Below are 19,638 nucleotides of genomic sequence, written 5' to 3'. Positions count from 1 at the left end.
CCAATCCAGGTTTTCTAGGTAAGTGCCACAGAGTTATTTGTGATAAAATACTTTAATATATAATAATACCAGAAGTTCACTGTAATTTATCTACCTATTTTTTTCACTTCTACTTTCCAAGTAGGCTTATTATAAAAATTTATTGTCACACATACACACTGTACACATCTGCGTGTGTCTAAACTTACTGGTCCATTTTACAGATGGAATAAGCATCTTCTGCTTTTCATAACCTTGCATCTTGTCCTCTTTTGTACACATTTCCCCAACATCATAGATATGATTTTTTCTATAAAATATTCACCGAATAGCCCTATCCCAAGCCCCACTCCCCTCCCCCTCCTTTTTTGTGATTAAATAGCAGATTAATTTGAATAATATACATGTGAGAAAAATTTTAAGCTTTGATTTTCTTCTTGGAAGATTATACTGTGGTAATGCCTTATCTACTGTACTGTCCCATTTCATACCTTGGGAATAACTGCTCATCAGGTCTTTTTCAAATGAAGGACTCTATGCTTACCATTGTGTAACCCCCCATAATGTGACACGTTACGAAGTACAGGTAAAGAAGAATGTATTGCAACACCTTTGGATGGCAACACCAGTACAAGTTATGTTGACGCCGTTACATTTGCTTGCAAGGTAGAGCTGATTATGGATGTATTTTTAATCTAGCAATTCCTAGATGCCCGCATAGCGACTGATAAAATACCTCTCATTTGCAATGTTGAAGTGTTTACCTTTGGGAAATCCATGACAGCAATAACCTTATTTTTGTCACCAGCAGCTGGATCCCTGCCATACTGTCTGGGGGAATATGGTTGTTCTGGACAAGAGGAACAATGGGAGCAGAATGGCTGATATATGTGTGCACACAGGTAGGTGCGCGCACACGCACACACACACTAGCAAAAACATGTGTGTTGTTTAGCATACATTTTATACTGAATATACAGATGTATATAGTACTATGCATTAGTAACATATGTGTGTACACATGAATGTATTTGTGTACATATACACATACATGTATGACTGAACTCTGTGAAGCATCCGGAGCATAACACAGAAATGATCTCCCTGTGCTTCACACACAGGCAATCACTCTGCCAGCACATATAAGAAGTCATTATAATAGTTATTCTATTTATGGAGAAATGTGTAGCTAAAATGTGGGAAAATTATTGTTCTCCATATTCTCACTTTTTTATTGAAGAAACAAATCACACAGTAAATTACATCTGATTTGCATGAAATGTTGCATGCACCTAGATCTCAGCATGAGCCTGGGAAAAGACATTGTTTTAATTCCAGAACCTTTATAGCTATTTCTTCCTTTCTTTTTCTTTCTTCCTTTTCCTTCCTTCCTTCCTTCCTTCCTTCCTTCCTTCCTTCCTTCCTTCCTTCCTTCCTTCCTTCCTTCCTTCCTTCCTTCCTTCCTTCCTTCCTTCCTTCCTCCCTTCCTTCCTTCCTTCCTTCCTTCCTTCCTTCCTTTCTTCATTCTTTTCTTTCTTCCTTCCTTTCTTTCTAGTATAAATTTAGATTATATATAATATGTAATTCTTGTTTGGCTTCTCTTGCATTTGATAGGCCCTTCTGAGTGTAATTTAACATCTGCAAATTGCCAAGGTGGGTAAGGATAGAGTAATGCTCACTGCCCAAGAGGCGGAGAAGCAGGAGGGATTATGTGCCTGCCCTGTGGCTATGATGGGTGCTGCCCATGCTGGGTGCTGTTGCCACTTGCTGTGGAGATGCTCAAAATAAAGAGAGGCTCCTGAGGGGTCTTGAAACAACCTGGATACATCAGCTGTTTGACTGGGCCAACCCAGCATGCTGAAGATTTTGGCCTCTCTTTTTTTTCCTCCAGTTTTCCCCTCTTCATCTCTCTGGATGACTGCAGTGAGGTGAAGAGTCTGTGTTTTACCATCAAAGGTCAGCCCTCCAGGATGTCTGGAAGCTGCAGTGTGGCCCCTGCATGCCAGTCTACTGAAGGATACACTTAGGGCTGGGTCTGGAGAAGGGTGATGTGGTAGGTGTGGAGGTGCTCCAGCACTCTTAGACTCTGGAGGGTAAACAGAGTCCTTGCATGGACAGTCAGAAGGAATTTGTACAGAGCACTAGTCTGCTTCCTGAAAGCCATCAATAAGCTGAGTAGGTCTGAGTGAAAATTTCCCATCCAATGGAAAACTGGATATTTGACAAAGTATCCCTTCACTTTTTGCAATGAGTGTGTGCTTTCTACAGAAATTTGAATGTTTCCTTTAAGAAGCATACGCTCTAATATAGGAATGTTTTTGGTGGAGACACTCTGCTCTGTTCAGAGAAACATGTAGCCATAAATGAAGGGGATGCTTTAGCCTTTCTTGCTCTTCTGTACTGGGACATGTTCTTTGCCTGGACTCACAAAACAGGGTGGGGCTGTGTCACTGGCATCCGAGATGGGAAGACTTGGTATGTCAGACATGTATATGTGTGCACATGTGCACACTGACTCATATTTTGCAGAGCTGTTGCATAGTACGCAACTTCTCTTTAGCTGTGGGGAAGCCAGAAGGGAGCTGTGCCAACGAGAGGGGTGGGATGTCAACCTGAGGGTGGAATGGGGGCAGTAGGGGATGGGCAGGTGAGGGGAAGGGCAGAAGACAGGCGGGCTATAAAGACCCTTTAGCCTCTATTACGTCTCGTCCTCTTTCCTCCTCCTAAAGTCCATATCTGACAGTGCTTCCTGGGAGGTGCAGATCATCTGTTTTTTATGTTCTCCAAAGGGCCTGCCAGCTAAGCTGTTTCTTGACTCTGCCTAAGACTGTTATGAGTCACCATCCGTTCTCCCCACAAAGGCCCAGTACATAAGGAATCTCCCAGTGTCTGAGGTATAATCTGATGAGAGAGCTCAAGTTATAGAAGAGAAGGGGAGTGTGCAGTATTAGGTCTGTGCTCCAAGTTAAAGCAGTTTGGGTTTGGGTCACTTCTTCCATTCCAGTTCACTGTTGCTACAAGAACCTGGTTTTCTAGGCCACAGATTATTCAGAAAAAAGTGATTGGAGTAGTACAGGAAAAAATAAAAGGGAACAAAAGTTTCTCAGCTAAGCTGGTTAAAAAAGCGGTGATATGAAAGGCAGATTGGAAGGATGTAAACACTAGAGAAGGAGGATTTTGTTTTCTAATTCAGAAAAGCACTTAAGTGAAAGTCCTAAATGATATCATGCATGAGATTCTTGGTAAAGTTTACTAGGCATACTGTTGTAGGATAAAACTGAAGACATATAAATAGCTTCTCAAAGAGTCTTTCCCTTGGGGCTTTCAAAAAAGGACCACTGATATTATAACCCTTATGAAAACCAAAAAGCAGCTTGTGCAATTTAATAATTATGCTTTAGGTCTCTGTTTTTTTTTCTTTCTGAGGATCCATGGAGACTGCAAGTTACCCTGGCTTAGCAATCAAGCACTTGCTTACTCACCTGAACTCTCTGACTGGCAGCAGGTTCTTGTCCTTGTGCAGCTGTAAGCAAAGTGTGCTTGCCTGAGCCTCTGCAACACCGTGAGTGTGACTGCTTGCTGTTTGCCATTGTGTCAGGAGGCCAGGTCTGTCTCGTGTCCAGTCTTGGTTATGAAATGGATGTACAGTGATTGATGCCTCACAGTGAATAGTATGTTGAACAAATAACACCTTTTTCTTTCATATGGATTCTATCCTAGGGAACCTGAACACTTGCTTTGAACGTGGAAGCTTTAAGCTCATTTTCTTTTATTGGCTTTGGTAGTTTTTTGGATTCCAGGACTTGGTAAAATGTCTGTGTGTCTGCCTGTCTGTCTGTGTGTGTGTGTACAGGGTTATACCTCCCCATCTAACCTTAAAGGATTTTACCAGGTATTTTCTACTTCCTTCCTCAATGCTGCTGAAGGCATACTGTATCCTGCTAAAGGGCTGTTTAGTATGCTTAAGGACTGAGAAACTAATCTGAAAGTCTAGCCTTCAAGGGTGTGATCTATTGCAATTAGAAATGTATTGCTTTGTAATTACTATTACCGCTTGCTTTTATCTGCAGGCTTACAAATAAATACCTGTTGCCTCTGGATATTTATACCCTCTGAAATCCTGCGAAGAAGCCAGTCCTAATTTTGGCAGTTCTGCTGAGGGGAAGCTGATGCCTCTAACAATCCCTTACACCTGTTAAAAAGTATTGGAAGCAATCACACCTGGGCTATAACCATGGTCACACAATTATTGTCACCTGTCAGTTGCAAAAAGTTAGGAAGACCACTGTCTTCTGAACCCTTCTGAAGGAAACCACAATGGGTCAAACTCTTCCCTCTTCCACTTGTATAAATGTAGGTTAAGTCTATCACAGTCCACAAAGGCAGCATAGCAGAAAGCTGAAGTTATCCAGTGTCAGAAGCTGCAGGATTTGACAGGAATTTTCAGACCCAAGGCAGGGGTTGTTTAACCACTTAAAGCAGATGGTGACATTCGCTGAGAGCTGCGTGTGAAATGAAATGACTCTCAGCCCCTGCCTGGACTGGCTGCTGCCAGAAGTGAGTGAAGATAGCACAGTGGCACTCGTTGGGATTTGTTTGTGGGAACAAAAATTGGCATTATTCAGCACATGTTGGGAGTACATGCTGGGGATCGAGGTGTCTCGTGAGCAGCTAGTTTGTGTGGAGATGAAGGAGTTCGCCTTTAAAATGAGATATAGCAGGGGGAGAATTTTCTGTGCTCTTATTGCAAGTTACCAGGAATGGCATTTTTTGACTATTGTTTGTTAACCAGCAACCACAAGGAGATGAAATTGAGTACTAAATGACTGCTGTGTGCACCACATATTTGTCAGGTCAGTGTGCAATGCTGGATTGAGGAGCGGCTGGATGCAGTTTTTTGCCACAGAAACATTTTGAGGGAGGGAAATTTTGCCAAATTTCACTGTGCTGTCTAGTAATTCTCTCCTTTACTTATAAACTCACAAAAAAACCCTTTGAACTAGAGGTAAGAGTGACTGTATATTTTATTATAAAATAGAAATTAATGGGGTATTTGAAGTAAAATTTGATATTGTATCTTTGGCAAACCTATTCCTCCTGTGGACTGTAGGTCTTACTGGGATTCTGTTCAGCTTTGTATGTGTTTAGGATGCTCGCTGATAACAAGGGACAGAAACTGGTGCCTCTCAAATTGTGTCTTATAAATCCCAGCGATATGAAAACACATCTTTCATCCTATCAGACTTCACTGACATACATATGCCTACATCATGATGTTGCTTAGATCCTACATAGCAATGTAGTTCAGGAGTGTTTATGTCATTGTTCGAGAAAAGATCACAGTGCTGTAAGACATACACCCCGCAAAGCAGACAAATTTATTTTCTGCAGCAACAAGAGAGATTTCCCACAGATAGCTGAATGTGGGAGACAAGAATCCAAGAGCAAGGTCAGTGCTGGTGAAACATACACTTTCACCCTTCTGTCTCACTTAATCAGACCCTGCTGGCTTTTCCAAGGGGGTTGAAGCTTTCCACGGGCTATTCCTTGAAATGGCCTGCTGTCCTGTGGGTTCCCAGGGTCCCTGCAAACCACAGAATCATAGAATGGTTTGGATTGGAAAGGACCTTAAAAAATGGAGAGAGGGAAAGGCCCTGCTTGACTTGGGAGGTAGGAGCACCAGGGCAAAGTGAACCCCATCTTTTCCAGTTCTGCTCTTCACTTTCTCCCATTTTTCTCTTCTCTTCTCTTCTGGATGAACATAAAATTACCTACTGCTCCATGAAAGGGGGTATTGCTCATGTTTCTGCAACCACCCATCACCCCCAGTAGTGCCGTTTACTTGACACATACATATACAGTATAGCTATAGGAATTGCAGCTTTGCTTGACTTCAGCAAAGAGAAAAACCTGCCACATATCCTACAATGTTAAAACCTGCTCTTGGTTTTGTATAAACAGTTCTCACAATATTGTGTCCTCTTACATGTGATTGTAAGCACTTAAGTAATATGAAATTATCATTGATATAGCTGTCCCAGGTGAAAAAAAGCTACAGCATGTTTATGATGCAGTTCAATCTAGTCATTGATTTCTGGACCTACTGTAGTCCTTCAGGGCATATCACAAAAGCCATGTTATGTCTTTGAGAGCTGGCTTTTCTGTCTGAATTTCTGAATGAGGTGGAAGAAGTGCTTTAAAGACTTCACATGACCTGTCTCAAAAATCTCACTTTTCCTAACGAGGGTAATGGCATATGTCTGATATACTGGGAATTTGGTTATCTGAAGACTGTATAAATAGGCTGGATATCAGGGGTGGTCTTAGATACTACAACTTGATGAATTAGAATGTGATGAATTGGGGCATGCTCTACCCTACCACGGCTTGCCAGAAAACATTTATTTGGGGTTATACTCCAGGGTATATTTGGGAGTATACTCCAGGCAGAGCATAGCTTTTGAGTTGCAGAGCCACACATTTTAGGAAAACAGTAGTGTTTTGGCTTCACTGCTTGCTCTTGGACTTGCAGACACACAAAGCTAGTCTGCCAGGTAATGCTAGTCATAGCTGGTTCCCCTGCAGGACTCAGTCTAGGGAGACTGCAAAGTATTTCTCACTGACAAGGGAATTATTGTCCCCAGCTTTTTGGTGTGGAACTGGATCTGCAAGACATGAATTGGCATGCCAAAGTCACCCAAACGCACCCTGAAAATAATTTGGGGTCATACGCCAGCACTGAGGTCTCAGTAGACAAACATTGTGACTTGTCACTTATTCCAAGTGTCAGAAAAATGTTACCTGAGACTGGAACAATGTCGGGTTGTTGGTTATTTTTGTTCTGGCTGAAAATCCCAATCATATTTCTGTTCAAATAACCTTCCAATTTGGAAAGGCTTCTTCTAGTGGAAGCGGTTTCCAGGAGACATAGCTTCTTGTCATACCTGAAGTACTAGGGAATATGCCAAAGGAAGCCTCCTTCATCCATCCCCAAACACCCTGCCTGTGGATGAGGTTTTATGGAGAGCAAATAATGGCAGGAATTAAGAAACATGGCTTATATTCCCTACTCTGGCACTGACTCTAGTTCATTGCTTTTCTTTGTGCTTCAACAGCTTCATATGTAGAAGGGGACCAATTATTCTGACCCATTTCTGTGAAGGAGTTTGAGAACCTTAGCTGCTTCTATGTGCTTTGTTTAGTTATTTATTTTTCTGCTGTTCCCAATACTCTGACACTAAATTATGAGAGGGAAATGGAACTAGTAAATAATATAGGGATTTATTCTCCTTAACTGCAAAAAGATACGTGCACTTTCAATGGACACACAGACTTCATCCTTTTGATCAAAAAGGCAGAAAAATAATTTCCTCAATGGAATTGCTAGGAAACATACAACTCAAGCTCTGTCCTCAGTTACAGGCATTATAGTGAAATGCTGGTTTAAGGCTTTTCTAGCTTGGAGAACACATACTATTATCAGAACTGCCAAAAGAGACACCATGTGTATTGTATAAATATTAAAAAATATATGCATTTTTTTAAAGTTATGTACAAATAATATCTAAATTGGTTTCTTTAATTTTTGGACATTTGTGTATCTCATCACTTATTACAAATTTTTTTTTGTTAGTTTTACTTGCCTGTTTTCCTTGCTCCTGTGGATTAAAAGGGGAGAGGAAAAAGGAAGACAGAAGCCCAAAAACTGGAAAAATGAAAAATAGTTTTACTTGACAAACTCAAAAAAAATGTAAAATGAAAAATGTACAAGAAATAATTTATTTCTGGGGTGAGAGTCATTTTTCATGTTAAAAAGTTTCAGATAAAACTTTGGCTTGCTCTAACGATGTCTAAAGCACAACCCCCATCCCCCCCAAGTCACAGCACAGGCACACACAGAGCTTTGCAGTATCATTTCTGCAGGATAATTAGCATTCTGCATAACAGAAGCCAGAGCGGTGAGGTCAGGTTTCAAAGTGGGAAGCAAGGGTAGGCCCCTGAAATTGTGTATATGGGTTAGCTGTAACCAGCCTAGCAAGCTATACAGTTCTGTTATTCCTTTAACCCTTTACTGATGAACATATTTAGCTCACTGCGAAGGTAAAGAAGCCATTTTGGAATAGAATGTAATAAGCATGCACTTGTCCCAGTTTCCATGGGTTTCAAAACAGATGCTGTATTGGCTCAGTCAATAATGGTCAACCAGACGTAACTGAGCAATACTTCAAATGGGCTTGCTTTTGCTGCAAAATGGGGGCTTGTTTCCGTTGTACCTCTGCTGCTGTAATAGTCTCACGTTCCTCTCTGGGAGTAGGTCTGTGGTAATTGGTATCAGCACTAGAAAAGTAGGATGTTTTAATGTTAACCCAATAATTTCCTCTTATGGCAAGAGATATTCCATTATGCATTCAACAACAGATTTTGTGTGTGACCATGAGTAAACACTTCAATCAGGACTTACAGAAACCTACTGAAGCAGCTAACGTGTGTAAAGGTCTGTCTTCATCTCCCAGTTCCCCTTAGATTAAGCAGTATATAAGCAAATAAAGGTTTTTTATTAAAATGCATGTGTTGTGGACAGCACAGCCCATGGATAATGCTGCAATGGGGAGTCACAGAACCTGAGATTTCTCCTCCTGAGCTCTGATATCAGGGTGCAGGCTGAAGTGAGCATTTTCATCTTTCACAGTACTTCCAGATGGTGAAACGGTAAGGAGCACAGTTGGGAAAAGAGGGTTAGTTTCCTGATGTCACGTTTGTTATGCAGTTTCCTGGCCACTTCTGAACTGATCAGCAGTTTTGGTTTGGACTGCAAAAGCTTGTAGTTAGTGGAGAAATCCACTGATAATCAGTGTGTTTTCAAGAGATATATTCCTAGAAGCAGTGGTGACAGGGGAGGGGTTGTGGGCCACATTACAAATGAACATCAGTGGCTCTGTTAGAGTTGCACAAAATTAACAGAAATTAGATCTCTAGCTACTGAGAGAGTCTTCTGTACTGAGATAGCTATTAAAATAGAACAATCAGAGATTATGGTACATGAGAACGTTTTTAATTGTTAATTTGCCCACTTCAAAATGACCATACAGTGAAATCAGTGTCTTTTTAAATAACATTGTTTTCCTTAAAATTGGTTTCCCTTTTCAGCGTTATCTTTCTAAGAGCACTGTGGTGATATTCTTGGGAATTATCTATCCCACACTGAGGGAGCCTATCTGAAGCTAACACAGTCCTTGCAAAGTGCAAGGTAATTAACCATTCTCCTCCCCCTATTTATCTTGAATTTTGCTTCCATCTAGTTGTTTTTCACGCTTGTAAAGTATAATTTGAATAGAGTTTTAGCACTTTCTTCCTACACAACCCCTCACTCTCCGTTCCCTCCCTCCATAACATTGCAGTGATCTGAGTGTGAATTATCTCAGAGTAAGGGTGGGTGAACTATTCTGCCTGAGCACAGCAACACTGAAGACAATGGAGCACAGCTTCAGCGATTGACACAATTCTTTCTTACAGAGACATTTTGTATGCTAATGAACCTCTGATGGCAAGACCAGACTTTTTTTTTTGCTGCTAATTCTGGCAATATCTATCTCTGATGGGAACCTAATTTCCACCCACAAGGATCTTCAGAGTAAAAGACTGAGCAAAGAATGATGCTTTAGTACTGATGTGACTCTCCTCTTGGCTTCACTCCTATGTTTTGCCCACAGCCAGGAAAATAGAGCCTCTAGACCAAAGCACTTGGCATCTGGTATTTCCTTTCAAGTGCTTCTATATGAGCCAGGCTCCTCTCACCACCGGATTCCTCGCAGGAGTTTCTCTTTAAAGCAGTCACTGCTTCCTCGGTAATTAGCCCACAAGACACATCAGCGTAGCAAGGAAACATTGACCTAATAGGTTTAAGTGGTGATGGTCAAGACCAAGCAGCTACCATGAAATGGCAATGTTGGAAGACCAGTAAGAAGGGGCTTTGTTGCATTTTTTGTGCTTTACGCAATGTAAAATGAAGGAAACACAGAGGAACAGTGAGATTCAGATAACTGTATTTACACACTCAGTATCACATGCAAGGCATGACTTTGCTGAATAGCTTTGTGGAAGGTCGAACACTCGGAGCAATTGTTCCCAGCCTGCTCTTAGCCTGAAATCCATGGCTTTCATTTCAGACCCACAGAAGGGCTTATGAGAGCCATAGTTTGTCTGTTTTTCCCAACTGGGTCAGCTAGTTTAATTAGAGATGCTGTGTCTTCCTCCACGGCTTACTTCCCTAGGCTACTCAACTGTTTGAATTGATAATCCCAATTCCTTATAACTACAGCTGCAATATTATATATTTTGCAGAGATAACTCTTTCAACTGAAAATTTAGAGGATCTTCAGCCGACAGTTACATCCTCTTGTATTAGTACTGTGTTGCAAGGCACAGCCTTGCTTGTCTGTTTTTTTTTTCCCCTCCTGTTTACCATGCAAAGCTTTTCCTAGCACCACCAAAGTGTTAGTCTACGGAGGTGTGATTCCGCACCAAACCAGCCAGGCTGGTGGGACCACTGTGGTGATTTGCATATTTTTGTTTAAAAACAGGTTATAGCAGGTTTAACTGGTGTATTTACATCCGCAGGTGCAAGTTAATCTGATATTAGCCAGGTTTCAACTGATTTAATAATGTTCACACCCAAAGCTGGTTTAATTAACTTGGATTTAGACCAGGGCGTAAGAGAGGACATGTCGATTTGGTTATTAATCAGAGGGGAAGGAGCCAGCAGCTCTATCTCCGCTCCATTTCAAGCTCTCCAATAGATTAGTGATGTGACCTTGGGCAGATCTCCTGGCATGTTTTTGCCTTGCTTTCCTCAGACTGGATATAATCAATTTCTCAGAATAGATGCAATAGTGAATTCAGAGGCGTCTGTGAAACTTAATTCCCTGCATGCGGAAAGGTTTTTGGCAGCTGCCAGGGAGTGCAGCTCTATGGGGAAGGGGCAGGGCCTGCCTTCTGCCTGATTCAGCTCCTCATAGTGCCATCACTGCGAGGAGTCATAGGTGCTGCCGCCCCTCGCAACGATGCTATCTCTCACGGATTCTAAACTGCAAAGTACGTGCAAGTGCAAAGCGTTTGAACTGGCTAGGATGGTCCTAACCAGGGGTTTGGTTTCTATTCACCAGTATGGATAAGAAGTCCACTTTTTGATTTTTTTTTTTTTTTTGGATGAGGGATAAAGATCCTCTTCAGGAAAGCAATATTTTCCCTGTTTTGCCTCCATGTGTGGAACAGCTGTAACAAGGTGTCTGGCACTTGTGATGAGCCAAGGGTGGAAAAATCACCACTCTGCTAAATTACAGCAAGTGCTGCTGTCAGGGAGGCACAGGTAGGACTCCTCCTATGCTCCTGCTGTGGGTACAGCTGGGCACAGCTCTCTGCCTCTCTGCTGCCCGTGCCTCTGCTGGCAGGACACCTCCTGCTGAAGGCCTGCTCCCACAAGCCACTCTTTGTGGGAGGTATGTTCTTGTTGACTTCTTGGCCAACACCATTTAGCCATCTGCTGGTGTTCTTGGCTGATCCAGCCTTGCTCCTTCCCTGCTTCCAGTCAGTCCATCATGGAAAGTGTGAAAGTCCTCAGCAACTATCTGCTCATTTGCTATTTGGTCATAGATTGGACTAGATGATCTTGAAGGTCTCTTCCAACCTAAATGATTCTGTGATCTATGTCCTGGTGCAGCTTTGCTAGGTGCTTCTGCGTCATATTTCCGTTGTTGTTTATTGTTATTCTGGTTAATGCTCTTTAGTTTGTTTCTCTCAGACAAACCATGGCTTTAAAAGTAAGGGAAAGGACCTATGGGCTCAGGATAATTGCCATGGTTTTGTAAGGGTCATATTTTGGTGCACTCAGTCTTGCTTTGAAACATCAGAAGGAATGCAGGGAAAAAAAAAATCCTTTTGCCTTGCAAAAAATAAATGCCTTTTTTTTTTTTTTAACTCATCAGAATTGATAGTGAGAAGAGATTCTCACTTCTTAATTGTCCACAGTGATCCAGCACACACTTCTTGATCAGAACTGGTTGAGAAATCGGATATTCTAGCCTCACACAGGGGTGCTCCAAAAGAGATGGGAAGTGAGAAAAGCAAGGTATGACTCTTTGCTCACAGCCTGCTTATGGGTTTATTTAATAGATGAGAGTTTGCACACAATTAACTAATTGAGCAAAAGTCAGCTCTTGGGGTGAAGAGCAGGCCTTCCGAAATAAGAACTCAGCATCATTTGAAGGGCAAACACTTGACACTCGACATGAACTTAAGCAGGAACTGACTTTCAAAGGTAAAAATGTCTATCACATTTAAGTCTACACACATATTCTCTTCAATATTTGGGATTCTAAGCTCTTTGAAGGTAGTCTCTTCACTTCCCCACAAAGCACTTTTTTGTTCATCTTTGCAGTAATTTTCTGTCTTCTCTTCCCCCCTGCTCCCAATCCCCTTAACGTTACAAAAGAGTTTGCTTCTGGGATGAGATTTTGCTTGCTGAGTTTCATCCCCAAATTATATTTTACAGATGACTTTGAAATTCCCTGTAAGTGTGCTCTCATTATTGGGTATCTTTGATACAACTTTAAATACAGCTGTGCAGACATCGCCGCTATTAGTGATAGGAAAATATAAAACTTACAAAGAGAAAGGAATAGTCAGAGCCAAAAAACCTTGTGAAAGATAAAAGTAGCAGTATGTTTCAGATATGGGACCCTGGCCTCGTAAACATTGCAAGCTCTCTGAATTAGTCACTTCACACAATATTCTTAGGGGAGTTTTAATCAGACCATATTGTACAGTGGCTCATCCTGAACGTATTTAGCCTGGGGATTGTTACCCTGACCTGTTTTAGTTTTCTTCTTTCTCTCTCCTGGAGTTTGGTACAGCAAAAGAGCAGATACCTAGCAAGAGCAAGACAATCAAGGCTGTCTTGTGCTGAATAAGAGGCATGCTTAAAGAATTTTGACTATAAACTCTGCAAACCACATACATTTTTCAATACACTGAAGGACCAGATGAAGGGAAATACTGGGCATGCAAAGAAAATGTGGATACTTCGAATGAGAGTAGAAAATCCCCATTACTAATGTTTCTCCCAACAAGTCAATCCCGTTTGTGTTTTTTATTTTATTTTATTTTTTTCCTCTTCCCATAGGGGCACCTCTTCCCATAGGGGCAGAGTTAGCAGGTAAACCTACTCAGCCAAGAAGGCTGCTGCCCCAACAGATTCACACCGCAATGGACAGCGACTTGTGATCCCTCATCTTTGTGGAAGGGAAACCTACCTGTCCTGAGGTCTGCAAAGTTTTTCTGTTTGCTTGCAGCAGAAAGGCACCAGCAGAAACCGCCCATGCCTCCATGCTCCCTGTAGCGACTCTTGGACATCTCTGCTCTGCCCAAGGTTGCGGGGGCTCTCCTGGGAAGATTGCTGAGGTGGTGAATGAGCAAGCTCACAAGATCATGAGATCACCACCAAAGATTTTGTTTGTCACCTCATCTCTGCTTCAGAATGAAAATGGGAGGTTTTTGTTTTCAACTTTTGTGTGAGTGTACTGTAAAACTTTCTTTGTACTTTATGGGAATGTATATCATATCCCTCACCATTTCAAAGTCTCCTCATGTAAGAAGCACTTGGAGATCATGGTCCCAGCATAGAGAAGAAGAAAAGTTGTAAACTTTGAAAGGGGTTTCAGATAGGGTTTTATGAATAGGGATTTATGTGTGGCAAATACTTCCAGTAGGCTGGAAGTTGCCTTGGTGTACATGTGTAGAAAAATCTGTCAAAAATTTAGATTTCCTTTGCGTGAAGCTCTTGGCTGATTTGCTCAATCAACAGAGTATGTTGTACAGATTCTCAAGAAGCAGGAGGAGCTAAGTGTTTCTGAAATCCTCCCGCTGTGCCGTTTTGAGAACTGGTATTCATGTAACGTGTACACTGCATCTCTTAGCATTTAGCCATTGTTCTATTTCTGAAATCATCATGCTGTGTTGTTTTGAGAAGAGGTATTCATATGCCACAGATCTTTTAGTGCTGAGCCATTGCTTTGCCATGTCAGAAATGGCAGAAGGAAGCAGATAATATGGCCAGCACTGATGGAGAAAATGGTATTAAAATTCATCAGAAGCAGGATCGAGGATCCCTTACTGAGATGTTATTTGATCAATTGGGATGCAAATGGATTAACAGAGAGATGATCTTGTCTTGGTAACCTGATAATGTTTTTGTTTGTAGGCAAAAGCACAAAAAGCTGACAAGAGGAAGATGGAGATATAATTTATGCAAACTTCATGATGCTTTCGCTACAGCAGTAGACACAATAAGGCTAATATATGGGGTAGGCAGTATGGTACAAGGGGTGACATGTCTGAGTGGATTAAGGGGTGAGATCAACATGGACTACAGAGAGATCATAATGCTTTGGTGTTAACTTGAAAGGAGGAGCAGAGAATTACATGGATGAGAACTGGATCTAGATTTGTTCCTCTTATTTATACCATTTGTTTGAGGCCTAAGGAAAATGAAAGTGCTGTAAAGCAGAAATATTTGCAAATAATGCAGAAACAGGGAGCACTGCCAATACAAAGAAGCTATGTGTGTGTGTGTAAAGATGAATGACCTAGATAAAAATTAGAGTAATGAGGAGCTGGACAAAACAGAGGACCAGACTCTGAAAGATCATACCGTGCAAAAATACAGTTCAGGAAAATGTAGTTCGGGAGAAACAATGAGAAGAAATTTGAAGCAGAAGGATTAAAATAGGTGCACTCACATGCAGAAATTTACAGAAACGTTTGCAAATTGTACATTAATAGTGGATTGAAGTATTTAGAAATTACTGTCCTTTAGGACTACAGAACTACTCGTACTATCATCTTCATTTCTGATCACCTGCTTATAAAGAATTATTAAAGATATAGAAAAAGATACAGCAAGAGCAAGCAGAATAATGCAGGGTTTGGGGGACACCAGTTGTGCCAAATAAGCCAAAGGAATTAGGGCTATATTCTGTGAAAGAGAAGGCTGAGAGGTGAGATCATTTTGCTCTGTGAAGTTCTTGGGGGAATAGGAAGAATGGTTGATGCCAGACAATTTGAATTTGTGTCAAATACGAGAAGCAGAGGGCACAAATTAAAGTTTTGCATTATATGGAGGGAGTTCCCGCAAGGAATTTAGTTTAGAATTCCTTTGTGCAGGGAGCAGATAATATACAAGATGCTGAAAAGTGCTCTCTGCTATACAGAAAGCCCAATGGGAACACAAATTTTTACTGCTATATCCCAATGCTGCATCTTTGTCTGAAGAGTGCTTTAAAGACAGTACCATTCTTCTAGAGAATACAGGAGAGGGCCATAAGAAAAAATAACCCATCTCATCCTCGTGAGAATACTCTAAGAGTTTCTCCTGGATTATTGGTAGCAGTTTCAGAGAGGCTGGATATCTGAACCCTTTCAAAAACTTCAGCTCTGAAGGAATTGTTTCCTGGAAGAATCAGTGAAGTAGCTTTGAAATTACACAGGACTGGCACTGACATTATGAGACCCCTTTGGGATGTAGGACTGAGAAGACTGAATTTCTGCTTTGACGTAGTTTTTGCAAGTTTTAAAGGATTAATAATAATGCAGCGGTGGAGATAAAAGGTGTGTGGCAAAGTCTGTAAGACACAAATGAAATGTGTCTTTATTTGAATGAGTCTAAAAAAAATAAATCAGATGGCATACAAGAAAAATATTTATTGGGGATAGAATTTGTGGTGCAATAGATGGAGATGAATTTACCTGTCTCTCTGGCATTCAGGTGGGAGGTAGATGAAAGTCTGAAGTTTAATAAGAGAGAACTCTGAGTCCCTCCACCACTCATTTCCTTCCTTCCCTCTCCCATTAGTTAAGTGAAATACATCTGCAAGGTATTGGTTCATCGAAAATAAACAGATTCTTAACTTTTTTTTCTCCACTAAACTGTGTCACAAATTTTTGTATGCGAAGCAAACACTTGTAAAGGCTCTGACTCAAAGAAATGTATTTGGCTTCTGTTCTGCCCCTTTTCATTAGGGGCTCTGTGGGCTTCCAGCATCTGAAGGACTCCTTGACCTGTCAGTGACATCTGCTAGCTTATTGCATCTTAGCTTTGTACACAAACTGCTTGCAAGAGAGTCTAAATCCAAACCTCAGAAGCAGAGCAGCAGTTGTAAACTAGTCTTTCATACAAAATATAAAAGAACTAACCCTATTACTGTACGAATCCAAAAATGGAGGCTGTAAGCCTTTGATGTCTGCAACTTGATTTCCTTCTTCCTCCCTCAGAGTGAATACACCGTTGGGCATCACTTGTTGACACCAAGTGATTCAAATGCACATGGGAAGACAAAAAGAAAGGAACCTGATCCAGTCATTTACAGAATGGAGTATATACTGCCATACAGTGAATTATTTTTACATAGGTAATTAATAATAGAGAAACAATGTAGTGACAGTGTGAGTCCCAGGGGAGAAAACTGTCAACCTATTTATTCATTTATTCTTCTCTAACTAAATTGATGGAATAGTCTGATGCCTTTCTGGATTCCACACAGCTGATGAAACTGCAAACAAGTTTAATTTAAATAACAGGCAAATCTTCCAATTAGCCAAAACCTAATTCTTATGCCTTGAATTGATGAACTGCATGTACCATGGCCTCTGTCAGTCTCAAGGGCTAAAAAGCTGCCCACTAAAAAATTCAGATGTAGATCTGAACATTTTGGGCATGGATTCAAATACATTAATCTGCTGTGATTTGCCAAGTGTCTATAACTGTCCTCTGGAATCATAAGTTCATGTTAAGTGGGATATCAAGAATTCTTTCATATAAACTCATGTTTGAGCTATGGGGCAGTTTAAGGCAACTAAAACAGTTATTGGAAGAATAGAGAGGATGGCACTGAATTCTGCTGCCTAATGAATAGCTAAGTCCAGTGTTCTGTGTGGCTTACTCTTCCAGAAATTACATCGTGCACAGTGGTCGAAATCCCAGTTTCAGTAGGGGAAGGATTTTGATAATAATTAAGTGCTACTAATCTGAGAACAAGCCAACAGCCAAAGAATCCCCACACAAGAATATATCTCACAGTTTATTTCTCTCATGAGGCAGGTGTTCCTGCATGTAAAAGGTAAGATCCTAAACTGCAATTTTTTAAGTGAAGAAGTTTGTGCATTTTTTTTTCCTGTGGCTTAACACTTCTCTCAGATTTCATGTCTCTACGTTTGCACCTCTTTGTTTTCCCATCTTTATAAATTAAGAATCACCTCTACTTCAATGTTCTTGCAGATTTTTAATGCAAGATGCTGGCTGGCATACATGTGGAATAAGAATCCCCAGAGCGTATTAGAGGACAGTGAGTAAAGAATGATTTTTGAAATAACTAGCTACAGCTAAATCATGATAAATCATACTATTTCATTGAATTTATCTTCTGCATATTAAATTTACGAAGCTGTGTCATGTTGAAATATTGAAATATCTCCAATGTAATCCACTGTAATCCATTGTTGGGAGTTGCAGGGGGAAAGGGCAGTGAAAGAAAAGGTTGGCTACCATTAGATAACCAATAATCTGCACAAGCTCTCAGAGCTGGCAGCAGAGCTGCCGTCTCAACACTAGTTTCAGCCTGGGAGCGATTGACACTCCCTGTACCAGCTATTTGGCTGGAACTTAAATATGTCACTTGGCACTGAGAGTTGATAAAAGCCCTGTTATTTTCTGGGCTGAGAGCTAAACAAGACTGCAGCCTTCCTAAATTATTACACAGAGCTTATAAGGAATTGTTGGTTTATGTGAAGTAATTTAATCAACCTGATCATTAGATGAATTTGCTGCTTCCACACTTTATTCTAATTGTGTTTGTTTATACATGTTACACTTTTGCCCAGTTATTTAGTTCTAATTAATAAATTGGAAACAAGCATGGTATGAATGTCTGCTTCCCAAGACCACCTTCCAGAAGCGGAGGAGCATGCAGGAAGGCAAGCAGCATTGTGAGACACACAAGCCATTCTCCAGAGTTGTCCTTGCAGACCCCCAAACCCTTGACCCTGGCTGGAAAACCCACCATTCACTGAAGGCCTGGTATCTTCCTTAAAGCTTTCCTTCTTGCAAGTCTGTGCATACTTCATCACTTACCTCTGCATTATTTGTAAGGATATGGTTAACATTTGGGATACAGGCACTCTTGGGAACAGTATAACATTTGCTATTAATCTAAAGGAATATGTCAAGGAGGCCTAACGTGTGCCCCTTCGCTGCCTTTGTTCTCTGGGTCCTTTTCTTTCCATGTTCCTCTATTACAGGACCCTTTGTGAACATACTGTCTATCACATCCCAATTCATTTACAAGCTGGTGGATAAAATAAATCCCTCCTGCAGAACAGAACTGGAGTCCACGGTATAAAGGTCTCACTGTGAAACCAGCAAACTCAAGTTGTTTTTTTTTTTTTTTGAGGAAAAAGCAGTGTTTCAGGCTACGTCTTTTCAGGCTGAAATAAATAATAATCTTAGTTTTAGTTCTATTCATGTACTTTTTATATGTACACATCTTTTGTCATCTGCCTGTGTAGGGAGATATCCTCTAACTGCAAGAGGACTGTTGTATCTCCCTATTGCCAAGCCAGTAGCATTTTGTATGTCATTTATTGAAGTAAGACTGCTGTTTGGCAGAGATTTGCAGTGCAACGGTCTTGTCTAGTTTCTGTCAGTAGGAAGGTGCTGACTTTGAAGGAAGCCAGACTGGGGCTTAACTGCACAAGAGAGAAGCTTCATAGTAGAGGCATCTGTTACTAAATATGACTGGGAAAAGATTTCTCCAAAAATTTCAAGATTATGTACCTTCCCACACTTTCTTTTGTACTGGGATGAAATCAGAATCTTTTGAAACAAAACTAGGAGGTGCTGCAGATAGACACAGTCTTTGGAACAACATCTGGTCCAGGAGATGCTCCTCCAGAAAGCCATTGGGTGTGCACAACCAGCATCAATATGCAAGCAGTGCAGAGGATGAGGAGTGGGACCTGCCTGCAAAGGACAGCACAGATGCACCTGAAAGAGGTGTACCTAGGCACCACTTCTTGTTTAGGGTTACCTAACACACAACATGTAAAGTCCAGGGTGCCTGGATTTGAACAAGGGCTTCGGCCTAACAGGCTGGTCGGAAAAGCCAAGGCCCAAGCTGGGGTGTTGGTGCATGGTCACCCACACGGTTGAATCGTGGGCCCTGTTTCAGCCTCTGCTACCTCCCAGTCTCTGCCTAGATAAGATTTGAAGGATGACACAGGTGGGGATCTGTACCCTTGGGCTGTATGGGTGAGGTTGTGCTTGGGGGGAGGAAAGGCTGGAGACCTGTGGGAACTGTTGCTGCTTGCCTGCAGGGCCAGAGAAGGCCCAGAGAAGTGCCCAGCGAGTCACTGTGTTGGCTGCCCTCCTGCTCCTCTTACTGGGTCTCAGCCTCTTCCACACAAAGTATGGCAGCCTGAATGAACCCTGAGCCCCTGGAGCAGGGCTGTGTTATTTATGTAGGCGTGAATCCCCTAATACTGGGTTGGTGGGTCTTTTGGAGAGGAAGTCTTGCTCTTCTCTCTTGCTTTGATGAAAAATCCCATGCCTCTTGA

The 19,638-nt window shown here is 41.4% G+C and overlaps 1 protein-coding gene across 8 annotated transcripts in view; it reads left to right on the top strand.

The window, feature by feature from the left end:
* The window catches only part of LOC308191905 (uncharacterized protein), a 176,367-nt gene that overhangs the window by 115,372 nt on the left and 41,357 nt on the right, over nucleotides 1-19,638 (top strand). For 2 of the 8 annotated variants that reach the window (XR_013948376.1, XR_013948377.1), the window contains exons 1-4: nucleotides 2,908-11,344; nucleotides 13,157-16,439; nucleotides 16,979-17,147; nucleotides 17,306-18,103. The gene's annotated coding sequence lies outside the window, so the exon portion shown is untranslated. Of the gene's footprint in view, nucleotides 1-790; nucleotides 882-2,907; nucleotides 11,345-13,156; nucleotides 16,440-16,978; nucleotides 17,148-17,305; nucleotides 18,104-19,638 lie in introns of those variants that run through there. The other 6 variants (XR_013948373.1, XR_013948375.1, XR_013948371.1 and 3 more) reach the window with 6 other exon arrangements.

The sequence above is a fragment of the Anser brachyrhynchus genome (assembly GCF_964034855.1).
Source record: "Anser brachyrhynchus genome assembly, chromosome: 3".
In the NCBI taxonomy this organism is placed as follows: Eukaryota; Metazoa; Chordata; class Aves; order Anseriformes; family Anatidae; genus Anser; species Anser brachyrhynchus.
This window is presented reverse-complemented; position numbering and strand designations above follow the sequence as displayed.